The 18577-nt window shown below is 40.0% G+C and overlaps 1 protein-coding gene across 3 annotated transcripts in view; it reads right to left on the reverse strand.

The window, feature by feature from the left end:
• C15H5orf58 (chromosome 15 C5orf58 homolog) overlaps positions 1-11721 on the reverse strand; it is a 40995-nt gene extending 29274 nt beyond the window's left edge. For 2 of the 3 annotated variants that reach the window (XR_011004277.1, XM_068205601.1), the window contains exon 1: positions 11611-11721. The gene's annotated coding sequence lies outside the window, so the exon portion shown is untranslated. Of the gene's footprint in view, positions 1-10919; positions 11018-11610 lie in introns of all 3 variants that reach the window. The other variant, XR_011004280.1, reaches the window with a different exon arrangement.
• Between the last annotated feature and the right edge of the window lie 6856 nt (positions 11722-18577).

Consider the following 18577-nt stretch of genomic DNA (forward strand, 5'->3'; position numbering starts at 1 on the left):
TGTCTCCTCAGTATGTGCTGCCCCAAACCTGCACTGGAAGTAGAGCAAAGCCAAACCAGCCCCTTGTTTTCATGCTTCAATCCAAGTGCCTGGACTCTTCATCCATCTGCCCCCTCCTGGTCCCAGCCCCAAGTTCTACATGACTGGACTCTTCCCTCTCCTGGCAGTTAGCAGGTTTTACACTGCATTATTTATTACCTTGAGAAAAAAACCCCAAAGGATCTTCACTGAAAAAACATTAAGTAAGCAAGCCAGCAAAAAGAGCAAAAAAAAAAGTTTTCTACACTTAAGGCAGATATGACTTCCTTTATTTATTTATATATATATTCTGATCTGAGAGCTCAGCTAAGTAGTTTAGTGGTGCCTACTGACTTCTGTTAGTCTTCTTGGTATTATTATTAGATAAAATTAAATCAAACAGAAGGCTTCTATATGATGAAAAAGATCTCAGGCTGGAGTATGAAAGAGATAATAAATGGTTTTTGCACTCTGTCCTCCAAATACTGAAAGGAACATGTCAAAACACACTCCAAAACACTCAAATTGGGAGAGCACATTGGAAAAGGAGATGGAGAAAAGTAGGCTCTGAAAAGTAGGCTCCTTCTTTCAGTAGGCTTTGAAAGAAAGATCATAGGGCAAAATAATACAGATTAACAAAAATTCTGTAGGAGTTCTGTTTCTTAACATGTGTTAAGATTTCTATCATCACTGATGTTAATAATTGACATGAAGTACAGTGGGAGTTAGATAACAGCAGGAACATTCAGGCCAGGACTAATTTCATTTTCCAGTGGTGTGAGGCACTGGGTAATGGGGAAATGCACAACCATGTCAAAGATGATCTTACTTCACTGAGTTAAACCTCGAGGAATTTTATTCTGTCTAGAAAAAAGAGCTTGTGTCATGCAACAGGATATGTTCTTCAGAGAAGCAAAAAGAACGGGAAGTTAATTTTGTGTTCATGAAAGTGAGGAATTAATAGCAAAGCCTTAAGTCAGATATAAGCTGCATGGGTATTGTGCAAGCCTCATCACACAGCACTGCCATCTCACCCCAATTTATGATCTGGAACACAGCAACTTTTACAGCTTTTAGCTGGAACTACAAGTTGTACCAAAGCATACAATGATTTTATAAATACAAGGGAAAGAGGTAAAAGCTCCAAATTTCTTTTGCTCCTTCACCTAGCTCAAGTATAAGCTGGACACATTCTGATGACACACTGCACCTCCAGACTCTGCAGATCACACTGCTGGTAGCTGAGTTCAGGGCTGAGTACAGTCACTCCATCTTCTCTGAACTCAGAATGTATATGGAGGCCAAGATGAGCTTTCTAGCACAAGCAAGTACAAATAAATGAGTAGGGTCAACTTGAGCATGGGTGATGCCTTGAGAGGCTACCTAGAGCAGAGGCTGGACAGTGTTAAAGGAATAAAGTAGGCATTTATTAAAAAGGCCTTCAAAGGATACACCTTGGGCAGTGCAAGAGCCTGGCCAAGGCTTCACCCAAGATAGAGCCAAGATGGACAAAAGGTCATGAGTTTTCACACTTTTATAAGTTTTGTTCCATTAAAATATTGGGGTTAATTGTCCAATTACAGCTTCAGGTTATGAAGTCCCATCCTCCCAGAATGCTCTCCTCAATTCACTGTTGTTTGCACTTTTTGGGCCTGAAGCTGCAACAGTGTCCATGGTTCTCAGGCTGGAAAAGGATTGTTTTGTGTGACTGAACTGTGAGCAGAACTTGCTAACACTTCATATGAAGTTCAGAGTTATATACTAATGCAGTACAGAATCTGAAAAATATGAAAGCTAAAACTTAAGGCATCATGGGCATGAGCTGTGAGATTGTGTGGACAGGCCATATTTTAATTTTCACCATCTTATCTGTTAGTAGTCCTCACAGACTGCCAGAAAATCCCAGCCCATGAGGCCAGTGTCCTCTGAGTACAGCTTTCCAGCCCCCAGAATCCACCACAGAGGGGGAAATCAGCCTTTTGCCTGCCAGACTCCCTGCTTTCTAGTTCATACCACCAAAAGCAAGCTCAAACCAGAGGTGAATCTACTTCATGATACCTCAAACGGCTATCACTGTTATTTGTCCTGTATGTTCTTATCTCACAGTTTGCAATTAATCACCACCCTGGAAATCAAACACTAAGCTATTTGTACATTCTCTTTGAAAATACATTTCAATTTCCTTTTACTTGAACTGCCCTGTCCTTTGCCACACCTGTTGAGTGCATCAATCTGCACAGCACACTCAGGATATACCTGAGGAGTCTGATGACTCACACGAGACAGAGAGAACATAATCACTATAGAGGGAACACAAGACTGAAACGTGTGATGCAATTACATACAGAGGGATGTGTGACCATTAGCAAATAACCACATTTGCATGGTGAAGATAGTTACAGTATGTTTTGACTGAAGACCAGGTTCTGTTCTCCAAAATATAAAGTGCTCTTCAGGGCATGGCCATGTCAGCTACATGAGCACCACATCTGTATTAAACACCAAAATCCTGTGCAGGAAAACTGTAAATCTAATTCCATCTATTTGATATATAGAAATATTTTTGATGCATGCTAGCTTAGCCTTTGTGAAATCTAGGTTTATTTTATTCTAAGCTGTTGGAATCTATCTTATTCTCTTCTGTTTGGAGGGATTTTGTACTTTGCAGAGAAGACAGTTGGGAGAGGCTGATTTTATGGGAGCAGCAAGGCCCATGGACTGGTCTCCTATCTAACATTTATAGGGAAGGTTTCCCTGGTTTCAGCACAGCTCACAGATACAGTTGAATGTACAGCTTATTTCTCAGTTCTGTCATTCAGATTAGAGTACTTGGCTTTAGAACAAATATCTTAGATTCCCAAAGCCATCCTTGCCCTAAATCTGTAACCTGCGGGGATGGCTGCCTTATCTCACTCAGGTTTTGTATCTATTGTTTTACTCCTGAATATTTTGATGGATTTGTATCTATTGTTTTTACTCCCAAAATAATTTTGCCACTCTGTGAGGTATTTTCACCATAAATGAATAATTTTGCAAATATTCAAACAGATGGCTCTGAAGATTGCTAAGCTTCAATGTGTCTGAAGGACAGTCACATTAGTGCTTAGAATAGTCTCTGCTAATTAAAAAAAAAAAATCTAACTTCTACATAAAAAATAAAAAAAAAGCCTTAAGCAACTGGAAATGCTGAAAGCAACACTCCAATCATTGAACATCCTGAGGCTGATTCAGTGAAGTTCTTGTCACAGATCAAACTCATGGCCAGACTGAGATCTCTTTGTGTGACCACTCTCAAGTGAAAATAAGGTTAAAAATAAAGTTATCTATTGTATTTCAGTCTTTGTTGTGAATGACCTAAAAAAGCACACATTTACAGCCTTAATTTTATGCACTACTTATATTAATTTGGTGTGAAATGCCACTTCTGAACCAGTAGCTGGCTGAGCTCTGACTCTGCTGAACCTGTGTTATGAAAGAAGGAAAATGAACTAATACTTTATTCAAAGTTTTCCTGGCAGTTTGTCTGTCCTGATGATTTAACTGCTATTTACACTGAAACCAACATGCAAGAAGATTGTAGCCTATGACTCCCAAGGGAGCAGCTATGGAATTTTTTGCATTCTGCAGAATGTTATGGGTTGGCAACCTCTCCTGTGTGCTACACAGATCACTTCAATCCCCTGTGTTTAGCCTATAAACAAGAAAGTGCTCTACACTGTTGTGCTAAAGAAAACAGCTGAAATCTAAAGCAGCTCAGTCCTGTTTAAGCTGTTCCCAGACACACTCCCTACCACACGGGTTTGTTTTCCATTGATTTGTTAATGAAAGCTGGCAGCAAATGCTACACTTCTACAGAGCATATTAATCATTGAAAGAAAACAGTATTTCTTCAGCTTTGGCAATTCCTGTACTCCACATAAATAAGGCCTCCTGCTTCCCTGTTAACCCTGTACATAATGTAGGATCCCCTAAAGCATTTGGTTTCTTTGCAGTGGTGGATTTCTGCTCTAAGCCTGGATGCCTGCTGTGGAGTCAATTAAGATCTGAAAACATCCATGTGGCTCCTGATTCAGAATTCCAGTTGTGGCAAGAAGCACAAACACTGCATGCCTGGTGCTTGGATGCTTTTGAGAAATAAGAATGCAATCCTGGTGCAGCTGCTCATTTTCCCAGAGCAGAGAAAGAGCAACATCAGCTTAACAGGACTGATTCCTGTCATTTACAGCTGCCTCCAGCACTCCTAGTGTGTGCTGAGTGCCTGTCAGGCACCAGGGAATTTCTTGTGCCACAAATGCCCTTCATAGGCTCTAGCACAGTGACTTTTCATCTTCTTGTAGGGTAACATGAGCGGGGTCTAAGAGCAGAGTCTACCAGAGTCAGAATTGGCCCTCAAACAGGCCTTTTCTTCTCCTCACCCCTAGTTATATGGGTTTTGTTACTCATGGTTCTCTTGAGGCAACTTTCTCCCTTGAGAATAAACTACCCTGCACACACTGCCCTGAGAGAAACTGCTTACAGCTCAATACTGGGCCTGAAAGCTCCAGAAATTTAGTTTCATTGCACTACTAATTTGTGCCATGCAGCACATGGCATTCCACTTCTGGGGACGTCTCTGGAAGGGAGGATGGCACTGTTTCAGTGAGGTAATGGGTCTTAATCCAGCGTTAATAAATCATCTATCCTCTACAGCAAAGCTGCATTATTGCAGATGATAATCACAACACTTGTACTGTCATATCCCCACATTCAAGGCTTTGACCAGGTTTCCAAGCATGAAGAGTAAATCAGAGAAACACAGTTCATGCACCTGTGGAGGCACCAATCCAAGGCTGATGGAGTAATCAAGTACAGGCTATTTAAAAACCACTTCACTGATCAAATAACCCACTATTCACATATAGTTACTTTATCTCCTGCAATGGAAAAAACCCCCTCAGGGATGCAGTGGAGACATCGATGATGACTGCAATCATCCTCTTATTTCTATTATTTACACTCCAGCTTACACAGAAGGATGTACCTGCCTAGTGACCAAATCAATTGTGCTGCAGAATTATGGACAATTATTGTTAACAGTTGAGCATAACAAAAGAGGGGAAAGGCAGTCCTTGGTGGGGGGTTTGCACATACTAGACTACAAACAACAAAGTACCACCAAAATCTCTATAATACAGAATATTTTAGTGTCTTGAATTAGATATAACTTCTTTTTTTGCCCTTCTAAACCTTGCTTTCAAATTGCCCCCTTAAATCAGTCCTAGGAGAAATAATTTAATTGCACGTTTTCATTAGTCTCTGGGATGAATTCAATGCAAATTATAACAGGTAAATTAGTTTTACCCTGGCCTCCTTGGGAGCAGTTTTATTCACACTTATTCACAATTTGTCTTTGCCCACTTGAGTACACTAGCAGAGAATATCCTGGGCTGCAAAAGGGCAGTGGGCTGTCCCAGAACAGCACAGGACAGAGCAGTGCCAGCGGGAGCATTGCAGTTCCTACAGCACCTGCAGCAGGCACAAATTTCAGTCCCTCAGTTTAGACACCTTGGCAGTAGAGTTCCTGACAGATGGAAAATGCAGTGCTTGTTAATTATGTGCTTGGTCTATATCTCTCCAGCAGACACTGCTTTTTTCAGCATGAAACTGGTGCTTCCTAGTAAGAACTAGACTAATCCGGCTTGGTGTTTCCCTGAATTTGTGTGCAATCTCCAAGTTCATTATTCTTCAAGTTATCTTTTAGATTTCCTCTGTCCTGCAGGTTCACCCTAAATGTGTAAGCTTATTATGAACTGTATTTATAATATGAAAGATAGTAACAGTTGAAGCCCTTGGAATAAGAATTATTTTATTTCTCCTTTTGACATGAATGTCTTATGATTTGTGTGATTGCAAAGAAAATATCCCAGACTGATATTGACACAATACTAGTTCTCTTTCTTTTTAGTTCCTGTGGTCTCTAGCACAACAAAATAGTTAGAATATCTAGAAACCAATTCCTTAACAATTTTTAAACTTATTTTGCCTCATTTCCCACAGAAACCAAGCTGTACATGGTTTACTGTACTAAAGAAATTCCTTCAAATCAGATCACCAAAAAATCTGTTATTATTTGCCTAAATTGTTAGCTAAAAAGCTCAACTATGCTAGTGGAAAAGGATTAAGAATAACATTTTTTGAAGCAATAACCTGTTTTTCTCACCTAAATAGATACAAACTGTTGACAGAGAAGAAACAGCAGACTACAAAGAAAGAAGATGAAATGGAAAAAGGAAAATAAGATGATCTGTGATGTATTTAATGACCTGGACCTGCCATGACACATGTTTGTGAGCCTTGTGAGCAAAGAAGACACATTTTACACACAGGGACAAATAAATCCATTCTAGCCAACAGTATTTATCCTCAGTCTTTACTTCTGTAATATCACTCTTCGATGCTGCCTCAGCAGCAACACCCAACTTCTGAGTGACATTTAAAAGCAATAGTGCCTTGAACATTCTATACCATAACACCAAGAAAACAAATTGGAACATCTCTCAATTTGCAATTAGAACACAGATCAGAATTTTTGTTTGTGCACAGGCCTGAATTTCTGCCATTTGCACCCAGAGAACCATACATTCTCACTTTTCCTGAGCCTTTCCCCAAACATGGATGCTGGCATGGACTTCAGAGGCTGCCTGTGTACAGATGGGTTAAGAGCAATGACTCAGCCTATCTGCTTTAACTCAAAAAGAAACAATCTTGTAAAAACAGTGATTTTTAGTGTATCAGACAAGGTTATCCAAATAGAACACAATAGCTCTGTGATATCACTAAAGCCAATGACACCTAAATAACCAGCTAGAGAGGTGTGATCTGTTCTTTGCCAGTTACTCGTTAACCAATCTTCATTAATCATAAAAAATGTTTTTACATGATTCTTGATTCTATAACTGCAATCTCCCAATCAGTGTTTTGTTCAGGTGGCCTTGGTCCAGCTACTATCCCTTCTTTTCTTGCTAAGATATTTTGCAATAGCAACTGATGAGTTGGAGGTTCCAGGCTTAGTTTACAGATGAAATCTCTTGCAGTATAATCTCGATGTTTCTGGAGCTTTTTAATCTTTACAAGAAAATTTTTCATTTACCAATTAAGAAATCAAAATTTCTTTTATATACTTTTCATCAGAATATTTCAGCAGTTCATCACCTGGGGGAGTATATTTTATAATACTCTCTGGGGCAAATACAAAATGAAAATAAATGTAAAACTAATTAAATATATTTCATTTGTTGCAAGGACTGAAAAACAAAACTGAACAAAACCAAAAATCAATTTCTACATAAAGCTGTTTCCGTGCTTTTCAGATCTAATTCAAAGGCATTTATATCATAGCCAGAATAAACTGAAAAAATATTAATATTAAAAATACAGTAATCAACACTCATGGATTGAGTGTTAATCCTGTGACTGCAGTACCATTGTATCTATAGCCAGCATTCCAATTCTGTGCTAGGTCTCATTCCTTGCAGTCACATGATATTATTCAGAGCAGAACCTAACTTATCAACACAATTGACTTGTATCAATCACTAATCACCTTGCATTAACACTTTAATGAAGTTAACAGTCCCGTGGTGATTTAAATAACAATGTGAGGCAAAGCTTTCCTTAAAGCTATTAAAAAAACTGCACTACCAGCTCAATTGTACTCCGCAAACCCAACACCTGAAGTGTAAAATCCATGCTCTTTCCCCCAAAAAACTCCTCTTTGTCAAAAGCAGGAATGCCAGAAGCTCAGCCCCCAAGTTGCTTAAATATCTTTTCTTTGGTGACCACGGCTTTCTGCTGGCTGCTCTTAACCTTGCAGATAGGCACAGATAACACGATGCTTATCTGACAGGCAGGAGGTCTGGCAAGCTGCTTTGCAGACTCAAAAACAAGCAGTCCTCTGTGGATTGGCCAGCAGGACACTGGGGAGCATAAAGCTGGCTTGGGCCCTCCCAGTGTCCCAGTATATCAAGGTTTAAGCTTCATTGACTCCAGTATAGTGGCTTTAATCAAGATTTTTCATGCCTCAGAGAACAGTACAGCTGCTAAAGCTTCTTTAATAAGGGTTTATAGCCGGGGAAGCTGAACAGGAATTAGCTGAAAAGAGATGACTTACTTCTGGCTTTATTAAGCAGCAATCTATTATAAGTCAGGCTGCAACATTGTTTTGCTCTAACATGAAAGCGGAATGTTGGTCAAAGTGATTTAGTCAAGTCCTTGATTCGGTTCCTGTAATTTCCTGCATTTTATATTACGGTATCTTTCAAATTCAGGAAGGCCAATGCACTGTGCAAAGTCTTAGCAGAAACTCCTACATTTCCCATTTCCCATCAGGTCAAGCAGATGCAGCCATCTTCCCAGGACTCAGTGGTAATATGGCTTTTATAAAGCTTACCTTTGGATTTCATAGCTTTTTTCCTTGGAATGAAATATATTTCCTATTACCTTATTGAGCCCATGTTGGCAATGTTAACAGAGTATCCTGATAAAGAAAGCACTGATATAAGGCAGGTTTTGTAAAATGGACACAGCTTGGAATTTCAGTGAAGTGGACTGAAAATTCTTCAACAGAATATATTTTACCTTTGCAGACCAGTATTATTGTAGTAGATAAAAAAAAAAAAAAACCTCCTTTACTGAAGATCAATTTATCCATTTTGAAGTGGCACATGTCTGGCCTTACCATAACTCTCACAGAATTAGTCCCATAGAAACATGATCAACCCGGAGGTAACACTGAGCATCTGGGGCATGGGATGGCTCCATGGGCACCTGCTCAAGGAAATAAACCCTGTTATTCCTCCCACTAGCCAGGACAAGGAGAAGCCCCTGCTGAAGCAGAATAGAGAATTTTTTCCAGAATGGGACATTTTCACTCACTGGTGGATGGGACAAGATTATGCAGAGGAGGCACATCCATGTGTTCAATCTTGAGGCATCTGGCTCCTGATGGAGGAGGACTGCCAAGCATTTATTTTGTTAGCTTAAAGTAGCTTGATGTTCTCAGCTTTTGACCCTTGGGATTAGGCCCCTGCCAGAGGCATGCTGCAGAACAGCAGCAGAGTATTATCCCCTTTTTAGCTTCCCTTTCCTACTTTTCTCACACAAAGACAGATCAGAGATCAAGCTAAACAGATTATTTCCTGCTGGCACCTACAGCCAGGTGACAAATCCAACTATTGTACAGCAAATGTGTGCTCTGAAGACCCAGTAGTCTGGAATTCAGGAACTATGAAGAGGAGTTAGAATATGTGAATATATATGATAACCTACATTTCCATCTGCCTCCTGTCTCAACTCTGAAAGGCTGCTGCTTATCTCCACTCTGACCTCACAGGATGAGAAGGGATCCTGTGAAATGCATGGAAGTGCAAGACCATGTGCCATTCAGCAGAATCTCAGCACCAGGACCTGGAAGTTAATCCCATCTCCTTTTTCCCAAGGCAAGATATCTCATGCACCATAGCCACTCTTACTATTTTCTTAGTAATTGCCTCAAAGCTTCCATTCAGGCCACAAAGTTAAAAATCTCACAAAATCTGCCTGTAATGAAAGTATATAAATCTTTCACTTGCAAACTTCTCATTAAGACTATTCCCACTGTTAGCAGAATCTACTGTTGGTGAATACTGGGTCAAAAAGCTAATTCCCTTCCAGTCCTTTTACTCTCTCCTTAATGATTACTGAGAGTCCGGAAATGAGAGCAAAAAGTATTTAATTCTTTATTCAACATGAAATTGTCTTGATTTATACTCTTGAAAAATTAATAAAATGCCTCTGAGACAGTCTATCTCTGCTGCCAGGCTTGCACAAAGTATCTGCTTTATCTGCTGAGCTGTGCAGAACTATAATAGAGAATAATACTTCTGCTTTCAGTGCTGCATTTACTGTAAATTTCCATTCTTCCAGGAAGGTTCTGATAGACATATTTAGCATCTCAGATCTGACTTCAAGAAGAGAACTTAGTTATTATTTGTTCCATTAATACTTTTGAATAAAGACCTAGTAGTTGAATTTAGTGCCAGGACTGAAGACAGAGACGGGACCCTTGCAAGAGGCTGGAAAAACCAATCCCTCCTGAGCTCACGATAAAGGCACCACCCAGATGTTCCTTCTGTACCAGGGTTCCTCTTTCCACAAATCACAGCACCATCCCATGCAGACAACAGGATTTACATTCCTATACAAAGCTTGGTTGGGTGTTGTCAGATTTACCCAACTCTGCCTGACAAACAGCATCCCAATTATGTCATACTTCGTTACCTGCCATACATATTTAATTAAAACTAGCCCAACATCTTGGTTCTTCTTGGTGATGATGGCACAAACTTCACCAACAATCACAAACTAAATGGCATCATGAATAGGATCCTTCACAAGGGTCTCAGGGAGGAAAAAAGTAGAATGTGCTATTTTCAGGCTCTAAAACTTTATGTATATTTTCTTGGCAAACCACTCATTTATTGCCCTGCTGTATCTTGTTTCCTTATGATCTTACTTTTCTCTCCTGTGAAACTCTAGTCTGTCCTACCAAAGAGAAACACTGTCAAAACACATCCACAGAGTTTAGGAAGGAGATTTACATCCAAGGTAATATGAACAAAACTGTGGAAAGTCACCATGTTTCTAATGTTAAAAACATTGAGGAGGATTAAATGTGTGCTCTTGGAGATGGGAGCTGCTGTTCAAATGTTCCAGTCCTATATTATTGATAATTGTTTTCAGCTTCAGAAACAATCCTTGTTTGCTGACTTTCAGGTAACCACTGAAGAAGTTAATCAGCAGCCAGAACAAAACAACTTCCAGAAGGTAGTGACAGTGAAAAGGAAGTCAAGCACAGTTGCTGTAAACTCCTTTTATCCCCTTACCTTTATAAAGCCTTGGCCCTTAAAGTTGGAAATGCTCTTTGCTACTCTGTCATGACACAGCTGTACTGCTGAGTTAGAACTTCCATGCACTAAAAATGCTAAACAGAACTAAAATAAAAGAACAACTGGAAAGCAGTTAATGAGCACTGAACTTCTCTTACTTTACTACAAAGCTCTTGAAAAGCTGTCCTTCCACTTGCCCATAAATCCAGATGCACACATATGCACAATGCACACACGAGTTTGGTCTGTTTGCACGTTTGCAGATCAGTTCAATTCAGCACAATCTTTATCAGTGATATGATGAAATGTCTTTGTAGACTTGCCTGTAACACACTTGAGAAGCAGCTGAAGTAGGGTTCTGGTTGCAAGCAGGCTTATCTTTCATCTTTTACCTCTGCCTAACACAGCAGAGAGTCTATTACCTGCATTTTTCACAGCTGAATCTTTTAAGGGTCACTTTGGGCAGCAAAGATATAAAGCAAATTCTTCTGTCTTTTTCATTCCTCTAAAATAAACCCACTCCCTCCTTGGAGTTCATCTGAAAGCTTGAAACTGAACTAATGAACATCTCAGGAGAAAACACAAACTGGACAATAAAATGCGTATACAAAAGGCTCTGAGCATCCTCACTCTAATTCATAATTCAAAGAAGTTGAAATGAAAAATCTTTAAACTCTTCCTCACTTACCTGCACTAATAAATATCAACAGACCATGCAAATTTGTTCCAGGTGCACCATCAGATGAGCAAATGTTTCTCTTCCTGTGTGGAGAAGGGATTTCAGAGAAGGTCCTTTGGCCAGCCCTTCTCTGAGCCAGTAGCCCTCAGGCACCTCAGCTTCCAAAGGCTTTCATGTGTCAGGAAGGTTTCACATCATTCAGTGATCTCTAAAGAGAAAACAATAAAATATTTAATGTTTGCAATGCCTCAAAACATTTCATTTCCCAATTTGCATTCAATTTCTGTCAACAGCTTGCAGTGTTTTCATCATCCTCCAGCCCAGGCAAACCCTGTGATTCCTGCTCCACTTGAATGAGAAACAGAGTGAGAAGTGAAAGGTGACTGCTTTAAAGAGCACAGCAAATCCATAAATACCCCTGAACTTGAATGCAACAAAAAGCCAAGCTACAAAACATCTTTTTCCATATTTCATAAATATTAGATTGGGTAGAAATAATATAATTTATAATATATATGTTTTCATTCCCAAGGCTTCCACAAACATTACATGCAAATGTTCAATTGTAACAAATCAAAATACCAAACTCTGGACCATTTAATAAGTTAATTGATTTTCAGAGGGGTCAGGCAGTTTGTAGCTTTGCTTGCCCAATTATTTCTTCTGCCTAAAGTAAGATGCAGTTCTGACTCTATTAGTTCATTATGCTGTAAATCAGAGAAAGAGGAAATAGAAAAGACCAGCAGGAGAAGCAAATATCATCAAGGTTGACAAGAATGTTAAATGAATTGTCTCCCAACATTCTGCTTAAGATCATTTCAGTAATAAGACTGAAATAAATTTCTTTAGTTCTTCAAGTGAAGTGTTACCCTTTCATTTTACTAAAAACAATTCAAACAGAAAGGAAAGAATGGCTGCCAAAAGATTTTAATTAATGAAGACCCCTAGTGAGGATGAAAAACCTACACATCCAACCTCTTGGCATTTATTATCATAGCTCCTGTGAAGACAGGAACAAATTGTTAGCTACATTGCAGAAGTTTTTAATACAGAATTCATAAAATTTAATTCATGGAATAAACCTCTTGGCAACTACTTTCTAGTTAAATAAAACTGGTTTCTTTCCAGATCACTGATCTTGTTTTGTAGGTAATTACATTTTAAAATGATAATTTTTCTCAATATTACTTTGAAATATCTATTTTTTAAAATAGATAATTACATAAAAACAGGCTTCTCAGTTCTTCTGATATAATTTTTCATCAATATTTAATTATTCTAGTTACTCTCTACTAAAAGGGCCAACATTCTGGAGTTTCATACCAACATTCACTGTAGCTGGGATTTCTCTGAGCCTTTTGCTAACATCTACAACAAAACAGATAATCAGAATTTTCCTTTTAAGAGTATTTTTGAACAAGAATTCTTTCAAAGAAAAGAAAAAAAGAAAGGAAAGGAAAGGGAAAGGAAAGGGAAAGGAAAGGGAAAGGAAAGGGAAAAGAAAGGGAAAGGAAAGGGAAAGGAAAGGGAAAGGAAAGGGAAGAAAAGAAGGAAAGGAAAAGGGAAAGGGAAAGGGAAAGGGAAAGGGAAAGGGAAAGGGAAAGGGAAAGGGAAAGGGAAAGGGAAAGGGAAAGGGAAAGGGAAAGGAAAGGAAAGGAAAGGAAAGGAAAGGAAAGGAAAGGAAAGGAAAGGAAAGGAAAGGAAAGGAAAGGAAAGGAAAGGAAAGGAAAGGAAAGGAAAGGAAAGGAAAGGAAAGGAAAGGAAAGGAAAGGAAAGGAAAGGAAAGGGAAAGGGAAAGGGAAAGAAAAGGGAAGGGACAGGGGAAAGGAAAGGGAAAGGAAAGGGAAAGGGAAAGGAAAGGAAAAGATGTTCTCTTCTTGTTGTTTACCCAGAAATGAAAATGGATAGGAAATACAAACACACAAACATGTGCAAAAATATCCTGCTAGTGTCCAAGGATGTTAAAACTGCAGACATGAGATGGGGCTGCAGTGCAAAAGAGCCTTGGCATTCATGTGGGACCATGGAGGAGCTCCTGGCCATTCTGGCTCAGAGACCAACCCCTCTTGTGACTCTTCATCTTCCCTGGCGATGACGGCTCCTAACCCCTAGGACAAATATTTAAAGAGACAAAGAACTAGTTTGTGAGCTTGAAAGTTGGGTTAATTACTGAATAAATATATAACTAGAGAAGATAGAGGTTTATTTGGCTTATTTGACTAAAAATTCAAACTGCTCTCCTGATCTCTAGCCATGAGTGGAGATAACTGAAATTTCCGGACACACAGGAAAACGTGTAGGACACAAGATGTGACTTGAAATCTTATCTTGCTTCCATTGACATGCAGGGATGTGTCCTGGCTTTAACAAGAGTGGGTAAGGCTCCTAAAAGTCTCTTAAAACATCAATGCTCAGTCTGCATCCTACAGGCTCAGTATTGCCCCATTACAACACTGTTTCAATAGCCTGTAGAGTTTTAGTGACAACACCAGGCAAGAAAAGGAGCTGTTATCAAGGAAAAAAATCACCCAGCTCACTTCCTTCTATTGCCTTTAAGTCCAAGGTAAAAAATAAAAATATTTTTAAAATTATGCAGTAAGGGCAAGACAAAGAATTCAGCTCCTCTCATTCCTAGAATAAGGCAAGTAACCTTTTCAAGGTGGATATGAATGGGTAGATTAGTTCAGAAGAAGCTGCAAAGAAATCTAGAAATACTTTTTTCAAGCAAAGGCCCTAATTATCTTGTCACAATCCCAGTTGTCAGGAAACAGGGACAAAGATGCAGCTCCAGGTGGTTTTTCCTTCCCAAAAGTTAGTGTATACCTACAGAAATAGGAGCATAACTACTGAATACATAGTCAGAATTAATCTACAGCACTAAATTCAAGGAAGTTACCATTTCAAATGTATTTTTTCATTAAAGACAAGTATTTCCTATTTTAAGCACTACAGCAATTTCCATTTTCTTCTTACCAGCTCTCCAGTGCCATTTGTGAATGACACCAACCTCATAATTATCCCTTATTGTTTTTGACCCTTTTCATTATCTCTTCTCTGCTTCTTTAGAAAATTCATTTTAAAATTACTGATCTCACTGAAAGCCTTGATGTTTCACTGTGTTCTCCTATCCCAAATCTTTACTTTAGCACTCTGGTTTTCTCTCTAATGAAGATTTCAATCACTGTTTGCTTTACTGTCAACCACCTTGACAGGCTGTGAGCATAATGAACTCCCTTAACCCCAGAGGAAGCCACAGCAAACCTGTCAGGGTTAATGGGCTCACGGGCTGCTGATTTCACTGCACGCTCTCCCACAGGCAGCAGGAGAGTCCTGCAGCAGCCTGACCTCCACAGCCTGCCAGGAGTGGGAGGGCAGGAGGAGGAATGGCCGAGGGAGCCAGGCACGCTCCTGTGTTTTCAGTAAACACTGCCTGGAAAATGGGCCTGCTTTATAGCCCAGATTAGAGACTAAGATAGACAGACAGACAGAGAGCAGCAGCTGGGATGGAGAAGCTCTCTGAGTGGAACTGCAGGGCTCACTTGGGGAAGAACATGCCAGGGAATCAGGCAGCAGTTGGTGCATAGAGATGTCAAGCAACAGATTCTTCTGTCAAAAACAGAATTAAAGCAGTGGCATTCTCTGCTACCATCAAAGCTGTGCAGCTGCTCAGTCCCTGCACAAACCTTCCTTCCTGCTTTCCCGCAGCTGATCCTACACGTGAGCCCCGTTTGCTGGAGCTTCAGCTCCCTTTCTAGAATTTTTTGTGAGGGCATGCACGTTATAGGAACTGCAGCTCACCTAGGAGAGGCCAGAGCACCACAGGCACTCTTGGTGGTGGATCTGAAGGCAGGTCCCAGCTGTTTGCTGTGCAGCTGCTCTCTGAGAGTGTTGAAATACCCAGCCCAAAGGCAGCTGAGAGCCTTCACAAACTGCAGTGTGTAATTCCTCCTGTATCCACTAAGAAAAGAACCGGAACCAAACTGATTTGTCTCCAGAGAAGAGCAACATGAAATACATTTACACAAAAGAAAAAGCAATCCAAGTTGCTGCCTGTCTGCTAAAGAGCTGACCCAGCCTTACTGGAAACATGGGCACCAATGGCACCAGGACAGGGCATGTCCTGCATGGGAAAACAACGTGGATGTGAAGATTCTTTGGCTTGGTTTGATAACAAAGTTTCAGAAAACATGCAGAAGTAGCTAAGCAAATATAACTACTACGTATGGAGCAGGAAAACCAGTAATTTCCAGGATACTGAGGCACATGTGGGTATAGAAAGTCACAGGGGATTATGACTTTTTTCTTTCTGAATTCATAAAGATGACATTTCACTGCAAAGAAAGCTCTCTTCATAGACTGATTTTGAAGGAAATAGTCTTGAGGTTGCTCTAATCCTGCCAGGGAGATTCAGTACAATAAGTCTCAGATCACACCACTGGATAGGAAAGCAGCTAAGACAACCAAAGCAGTAGAAGTAAAAGTCTCCAGTAGATTTGTGGGTCAGGTCCTCAGCTACTCCAAACAGGCTGCAGTGCTCTACCTGCGGATCTGAGGCCTGGCTGAACACTGTGTTTGTGAGAGAGGGACATGGAACAGCCCATCAACATCTTATTTCTTCACACTGCTGCTTTTCTCAGGAAGCTTCTTAGCATTGCTTATATGAAATGCTGGAGTGCATCTGGATCTCTAAGATATCTCGTTTTCCTTAATGCTCACAGTTAACTGAAATATTAAATATATAAAGTGCCACCCTCTTATTATTTAAAGCCTAAATTAACATAATTACCATAATTAGGACAAATGCTTTCCCCAGTCTATTATGTCTTAGCTTTTCCTGAAGGCAGATTCATTATCTTCAGGCCAGCTTTTATCTAACAGTGAAAGCGTTATTGAAATTGGTACCATTAATGTTCATCAAGACATGCACATCACCACTTACCTTGATATTGCTGATTTCTACCCTGATTGCCTAGGTGAAAAAATTTTGTGGCTCATTAGGAAGACCAAGTATTAATTGAAAAGAAAAAAAAATTGAAATAGAAAAGGCTGTACTAGCAAAACCAGAAGTACAGAAATCTTTAACACAGATTGAAAGTGTGTTAAAGCAGGGTCAGAGCCATGAAGTCCAATCTCACCATGTTTCCAGTTTGGAATTTATTTAGAATACAAAAAAGAGGCACAAAAGAGCTCACAGACATTTTTAACTAGCCAAGTGGGATACTGGTAGGAGATATGCAGCACAAGCTTCCTCACTGGCTGAATTCAAACCCACCCTGAGATGCACCAAGGCCTTGCCTTGATGACAGTAGACTTGGGGATGTCTTGATTATGTCTCTCAGAGCTGCCATGATAAACACAATTAATTCAAAGAATGAAGTTCTGCTGGGCTTCCCTGCAAAGCAGAACAACTATGAAGAAACATTGCACGTAATGGAGCTGTAGCACAACACCTCTGCAGCCATAGCCAGTGACTGAGGTTACTCTCCAGTACTAAGCTACGTGCAGCTATCAGCACAGAATCTGACAGCTTTCTTCCTTCAGAAAACATAAATTCCAGTTTAACTCTTCCTTTTTGTTGAGAACTCCTATTACGGTGCGCACTCATAAAAGGAGTGCTATTTTATTTAAATACAATGTCTCAGTTATGGCAGCAGCAATATAAACTTTACTGAATGTTTTATTGTCATACAGCATTCCTTGCACTAAAGGCACCTCAGTCACTCTGAATGCTCCTGGAAAGGATTGCTCTCGTGTAAGGTCAGGCTGGCAGTAAGCATATCTCAGTTTACTATTCCCCTAAGTACAAGAAAGTCCTTTTTATGTTCCCTTACATGTTTTTCTTAATAAAAAGCCCAAGGAAGTGCTCAGAGGCCTGGGCAGTGGAGTACACTGCACTGAAGGAAGGAAAGCAGGAGGGTGGAACATACTAGAGGGACAAGGGTGGAGTCGCTGCATTGCCAGTGTCCCTACACACCCTCCAGGACTTCCAGATTCCCAGACCACAAGTGTGCCCTCTGAACAATTCACTGTGCTTGCCACCACTAAACCTTTTCCAGCAAACCTGAGCTCTGGCAATCAGATACTCAGACAGGATCAATTCTGGCACCAAAATTAGTGTTCAGACTTCCAAAATATTTTACCACCATGCTAAAATTCAGGTTCTTCATTTGGTGCATTTTGCTGGAAGGTGAAAACCCAAGCTCCCATGTGAGAGGCTGCCCACAGTCACAGTGGCTGCCCACTGTCAAATCTGTCCTTACAAATTAGTTCTTATCAGAAGTCAGAGCACAGACAGAAAGTTCAAGTGGGGTCTTTGTGATCTGGATAGCTGGTTTCCATTTTTAGGACTAAAACCCATTAAAATATTCTACCATGATTTTCTTTTCCTGTTTGGTGAGTTTGTGGTATGCCAGGAATGCCAGCTGTTCATTTAATACCTCTCATGACTGTATAGAGACGATATTTCTTTCACTACCTCATTACTGAAAAACTGGCAAGCTAAGGGTAGTGCAGAGGCATGGGGTGCTGGCCACAGAAGCTTTGGTTTTCTGCTACAAATCATCAACTTGTGAGGCAGTCACTTTGTTGGACCACCTAGAAATGTGGTTCAGAGACTGTTCATGTCTGGAACTGAAAGAGTTTTGTTAAGTACTATAAAGACCAACAACTGTCCTGATTCTTTTCCAAGGCAATTTTCCTTGATTGCTGAAGTAGCCAAAACTCTGTCACCTTTTCTGGAAGATCAGAAATGTGCATGCAAAGCTGGATTTGACACACTTCATCATGAATTACCTTAACTTTCTATGACATTCATCTAGAGTCCTTTACCCAGCAGACAATTATTTGATTGATTCTTTTCCACTGTAAACAACCAAAACAGCAGCTCTCATGATTCCACTACTTATATCAACAGGGCCTACTCAGCACAGCTGTTCAAACATTTGTTAAATCACTTCACAGCAAATAACAATATGGT

The sequence above is a fragment of the Anomalospiza imberbis genome, chromosome 15 (assembly GCF_031753505.1).
Source record: "Anomalospiza imberbis isolate Cuckoo-Finch-1a 21T00152 chromosome 15, ASM3175350v1, whole genome shotgun sequence".
NCBI lineage: Eukaryota > Metazoa > Chordata > Aves > Passeriformes > Viduidae > Anomalospiza > Anomalospiza imberbis.